This window comes from Syngnathus typhle, unplaced genomic scaffold (genome assembly GCF_033458585.1).
Source record: "Syngnathus typhle isolate RoL2023-S1 ecotype Sweden unplaced genomic scaffold, RoL_Styp_1.0 HiC_scaffold_42, whole genome shotgun sequence".
NCBI lineage: Eukaryota > Metazoa > Chordata > Actinopteri > Syngnathiformes > Syngnathidae > Syngnathus > Syngnathus typhle.
Window position 1 is genome coordinate 482501 of NW_026871948.1, and position 5000 is coordinate 487500.

The window sequence follows — 5000 nt, forward strand, 5'->3', positions numbered from 1 at the left end:
TGGTTAATACTTGGATGAGAGACCGCCTGGGAATACCAGGTGCTGTAAGCTTTATTTATTTATTTATTTATTTATTTATTTATTTATTTATTTATTTATTTATGTATTTATTTATTTATGTATTTATTTATTTACTTACTTACTTATTTATTTATTTATTTATTTATTTATTTATTTATTTATTTATTTACTTACTTACTTACTTACTTACTTACTTACTTACTTACTTACTTACTTACTTATTTATTTATTTATTTATTTATTTATTTATTTATTTATTTATTTATTTATTTTCCCCCCACTTCAATTGTTAAAGCAAATTTTGACAACACCCATTACGTATGGCATTCGGAAACTGCAACCCGAGTTTAAACTCCGACATTGAAATTATAACCAGAGTTTCCAACCTATATAGTGGCGTCATCCGTAGCATTATATATAAAATGCACGATTTTGAGTGTGATCACGGCTTACGGCCATACTACCCTGAGAACGCCCGATCTCGTCCGATCTCGGAAGCTAAGCACGGTCGGGCCTGGTTAGTACTTGGATGGGAGACCGCCTGGGAATACCAGGTGCTGTAAGCTTTATTTATTTATTTATTTATTTATTTATTTATTTATTTATTTATTTATTTATTTATTTATTTATTTATTTATTTATTTATTTACTTACTTACTTACTTACTTACTTACTTACTTACTTACTTACAACACCCATTACGTATGGCATTCGGAAACTGCAACCCGAGTTTAAACTCCGACATTGAAATTATAACCCGAGTTTCCAACCTATATAGTGGCGTCATCCGTAGCATTATATATAAAATTTACGATTTTGAGTGTGATCACGGCTTACGGCCATACTACCCTGAGAACCCCCGATCTCGTCCGATCTCGGAAGCTAAGCAGGGTCGGGCCTGGTTAGTACTTGGATGGGAGACCGCCTGGGAATACCAGGTGCTGTAAGCTTTATTTATTTATTTATTTATTTATTTATTTATTTATTTATTTATTTATTTATTTATTTATTTATTTATTTACTTACTTACTTACTTACTTACTTACTTACTTACTTACTTACTCATTTATTTATTTATTTATTTATTTATTTATTTATTTATTTATTTATTTATTTATTTATTTATTTATTTATTTATTTATTTATTTATTTATTTATTTTCCCCCCACTTCAATTGTTAAAGCAAATTTTGACAACACCCATTACGTATGGCATTCGGAAACTGCAACCCGAGTTTAAACGCCGACATTGAAATTATAACCAGAGTTTCCAACCTATATAGTGGCGTCATCCGTAGCATTATATATAAAATGCACGATTTTGAGTGTGATCACGGCTTACGGCCATACTACCCTGAGAATGCCCGATCTCGTCCGATCTCGGAAGCTAAGCACGGTCGGGCCTGGTTAGTACTTGGATGGGAGACCGCCTGGGAATACCAGGTGCTGTAAGCTTTATTTATTTATTTATTTACTTACTTACTTACTTACTTACTTACTTACTTACTTACTTACTTACTTACTTACTTACTTACTTACTTACTTACTTACTTACTTACTTACTTACTTACTTACTTACTTACTTACTTACTTACTTACTTACTTACTTACTTACTTACTTACTTACTTACTTTCAACACCCATTACGTATGGCATTCGGAAACTGCAAACCGAGTTTAAACTTCGACATTGAAATTATAACCAGAGTTTCCAACCTAGTGGCGTCATCCGTAGCATTATATATAAAATGCACGATTTTGAGTGTGATCACGGCTTACGGCCATACTACCCTGAGAATGCCCGATCTCGTCCGATCTCGGAAGCTAAGCACGGTCGGGCCTGGTTAGTACTTGGATGGGAGACCGCCTGGGAATACCAGGTGCTGTAAGCTTTATTTATTTATTTATTTATTTATTTATTTATTTATTTATTTATTTATTTACTTACTCATTTATTTATTTATTTATTTATTTATTTATTTATTTATTTATTTATTTATTTATTTATTTATTTATTTATTTATTTATTTTTCCCCCACTTCAATTGTTAAAGCAAATTTTGACAACACCCATTACGTATGGCATTCGGAAACTGCAACCCGAGTTTAAATTCCGACATTGAAATTATAACCAGAGTTTCCAACCTATAGTGGCGTCATCCGTAGCATTATATATAAAATGCACGATTTTGAGTGTGATCACAGCTTACGGCCATACTACCCTGAGAACGCCCGATCTCGTCCGATCTCGGAAGCTAAGCACGGTCGGGCCTGGTTAATACTTGGATGGGAGACCGCCTGGGAATACCAGGTGCTGTAAGCTTTATTTATTTATTTATTTATTTACTTACTTACTTACTTACTTACTTACTTACTTACTTACTTACTTACTTACTTACTTACTTACTTACTTACTTACTTACTTACTTACTTACTTACTTACTTACTTACTTACTTACTTACTTACTTTCAACACCCATTACGTATGGCATTCGGAAACTGCAAACCGAGTTTAAACTCCGACATTGAAATTATAACCCGTGTTTCCAACCTATATTGGCGTCATCCGTAGCATTATATATAAAATGCACGATTTTGAGTGTGATCACGGCTTACGGCCATACTACCCTGAGAACGCCCGATCTCGTCCGATCTCGGAAGCTGAGCAGGGTCGGGCCTGGTTAATACTTGGATGGGAGACCGCCTGGGAATACCAGGTGCTGTAAGCTTTATTTATTTATTTATTTATTTATTTATTTATTTATTTATTTATTTATTTATTTATTTATTTATTTATTTATTTACTTACTTACTTACTTACTTACTTACTTACTTACTTACTTACTTATTTATTTATTTATTTATTTATTTATTTATTTACTTACTTACTTACTTACTTACTTACTTACTCATTTATTTATTTATTTATTTATTTATTTATTTATTTATTTATTTATTTATTTATTTATTTATTTATTTATTTATTTATTTATTTATTTATTTATTTATTTATTTATTTTCCCCCCACTTCAATTGTTAAAGCAAATTTTGACAACACCCATTACGTATGGCATTCAGAAACTGCAACCCGAGTTTAAACTCCGACATTGAAATTATAACCAGAGTTTCCAACCTATATAGTGGCGTCATCCGTAGCATTATATATAAAATGCACGATTTTGAGTGTGATCACGGCTTACGGCCATACTACCCTGAGAACGCCCGATCTCGTCCGATCTCGGAAGCTAAGCACGGTCGGGCCTGGTTAGTACTTGGATGGGAGACCGCCTGGGAATACCAGGTGCTGTAAGCTTTATTTATTTATTTATTTACTTATTTACTTACTTACTTACTTACTTACTTACTTACTTACTTACTTACTTACTTACTTACTTACTTACTTACTTACTTACTTACTTACTTACTTACTTACTTACTTACAACACCCATTACGTATGGCATTCGGAAACTGCAAACCGAGTTTAAACTCCGACATTGAAATTATAACCCGTGTTTCCAACCTATAGTGGCGTCATCCGTAGCATTATATATAAAATGCACGATTTTGAGAGTGATCACGGTTTACGGCCATACTACCCTGAGAACTCCTGATCTCGTCCGATCTCGGAAGCTAAGCAGGGTCGGCCCTGGTTAGTACTTGAATGGGAAACCGCCTGGGAATACCGGGTGCTGTAAGCTTTATTTATTTATTTATTTATTTACTTACTTACTTACTTACTTACTTACTTACTTACTTACTTACTTACTTACTTACTTACTTACTTACTTACTTACTTAATCTATAAGTACTTACTTTACTATGTATCTATAAAATGCATGATTTTGAGAATGATCACGGCTTACGGCCATACTACCCTGAGAACGCCCGATCTCGTCCGATCCCGGAAGGTACGCAGGGTCGGGCCTGGTTAGTACTTGGATGGGAGACCGCCTGGGAATACCAGGTGCTGTAAGCTTTATTTATTTATTTACTTACTTACTTACTTACTTACTTACTTACTTACTTACTTACTTACTCATTTATTTATTTATTTATTTATTTATTTATTTATTTATTTATTTATTTATTTATTTATTTATTTATTTATTTATTTATTTATTTATTTATTTATTTATTTATTTATTTTCCCCCCACTTCAATTGTTAAAGCAAATTTTGACAACACCCATTACGTATGGCATTCGGAAACTGCAAGCCGAGTTTAAACTCCGACATTGAAATTATAACCCGAGTTTCCAACCTATATTGTGTGGCGTCATCCGAAGCATTGTAGTTCACGTCTTTTACCGCTAGAGAGCAGACTATGTACAGTGAATAAAGAGGCTGGCTCCCTGTGAACTCAAAGCAGCAGTTTTTCTTTGTAAAAGAAACCAAAACAACACATTGCGCTTACATGTAGGGTTTTTCCACTTTTCATGACATATACAGCAAAATGCAGGTCGTAATGGCAAATTTGTGCTACCACATAAAAAGCTGTCAATAACTTTTCATGATAACCATGTTTCCATGAAACGCCCTTTCAGGGGCGATTGTATCTATAGAATGCATGATTTTGAGAGTGATCACGGCTTACGGCCATACTACCCTGAGAACGCCCGATCTCGTCCGATCTCGGAAGCTGAGCAGGGTCGGGCCTGGTTAGTACTTGGATGGGAGACCGCCTGGGAATACCAGGTGCTGTAAGCTTTATTTACTTATTTACTTATTTACTTATTTATTTATTTATTTATTTATTTATTTATTTATTTATTTATTTATTTACTTACTTACTTACTTACTTACTTACTTACTTACTTACTTACTTACTTACAACACCCATTACGTATGGCATTCGGAAACTGCAACCCGAGTTTAAACTCCGACATTGAAATTATAACCCGAGTTTCCAACCTATGTGGCGTCATCCGTAGCATTATATATAAAATGCATGATTTTGAGAATGATCACGGCTTACGGCCATA

At 33.4% G+C, this 5000-nt stretch overlaps 10 non-coding genes and 2 pseudogenes across 10 annotated transcripts; all 12 read left to right on the plus strand.

Moving 5' to 3' along the window:
* LOC133147740 (5S ribosomal RNA) overlaps nt 1-51 on the plus strand; it is a 119-nt pseudogene extending 68 nt beyond the window's left edge.
* A 417-nt stretch (nt 52-468) lies between these two features.
* LOC133148143 (5S ribosomal RNA) lies at nt 469-587 on the plus strand. The gene has a single exon (XR_009712359.1). It is a non-coding gene; the product is annotated as a 5S ribosomal RNA (ribosomal RNA).
* A 265-nt stretch (nt 588-852) lies between these two features.
* On the plus strand, nt 853-971 carry LOC133147816 (5S ribosomal RNA). Its single transcript, XR_009712050.1, has one exon. It is a non-coding gene; the product is annotated as a 5S ribosomal RNA (ribosomal RNA).
* A 385-nt stretch (nt 972-1356) lies between these two features.
* On the plus strand, nt 1357-1475 carry LOC133147423 (5S ribosomal RNA). The gene has a single exon (XR_009711740.1). It is a non-coding gene; the product is annotated as a 5S ribosomal RNA (ribosomal RNA).
* A 317-nt stretch (nt 1476-1792) lies between these two features.
* Nucleotides 1793-1911, plus strand: LOC133147424 (5S ribosomal RNA). The gene has a single exon (XR_009711741.1). It is a non-coding gene; the product is annotated as a 5S ribosomal RNA (ribosomal RNA).
* Nucleotides 1912-2222: 311 nt separating this feature from the next.
* Nucleotides 2223-2341, plus strand: LOC133147487 (5S ribosomal RNA). The gene has a single exon (XR_009711801.1). It is a non-coding gene; the product is annotated as a 5S ribosomal RNA (ribosomal RNA).
* Nucleotides 2342-2628: 287 nt separating this feature from the next.
* Nucleotides 2629-2747, plus strand: LOC133147517 (5S ribosomal RNA). Its single transcript, XR_009711830.1, has one exon. It is a non-coding gene; the product is annotated as a 5S ribosomal RNA (ribosomal RNA).
* A 465-nt stretch (nt 2748-3212) lies between these two features.
* LOC133148144 (5S ribosomal RNA) lies at nt 3213-3331 on the plus strand. Its single transcript, XR_009712360.1, has one exon. It is a non-coding gene; the product is annotated as a 5S ribosomal RNA (ribosomal RNA).
* A 267-nt stretch (nt 3332-3598) lies between these two features.
* Nucleotides 3599-3717, plus strand: LOC133147669 (5S ribosomal RNA). The gene has a single exon (XR_009711975.1). It is a non-coding gene; the product is annotated as a 5S ribosomal RNA (ribosomal RNA).
* Nucleotides 3718-3876: 159 nt separating this feature from the next.
* On the plus strand, nt 3877-3995 carry LOC133147605 (5S ribosomal RNA). The gene has a single exon (XR_009711913.1). It is a non-coding gene; the product is annotated as a 5S ribosomal RNA (ribosomal RNA).
* Nucleotides 3996-4606: 611 nt separating this feature from the next.
* Nucleotides 4607-4725, plus strand: LOC133148241 (5S ribosomal RNA). The gene has a single exon (XR_009712451.1). It is a non-coding gene; the product is annotated as a 5S ribosomal RNA (ribosomal RNA).
* Nucleotides 4726-4987: 262 nt separating this feature from the next.
* Nucleotides 4988-5000, plus strand: part of LOC133147790 (5S ribosomal RNA) — a 119-nt pseudogene continuing 106 nt past the window's right edge.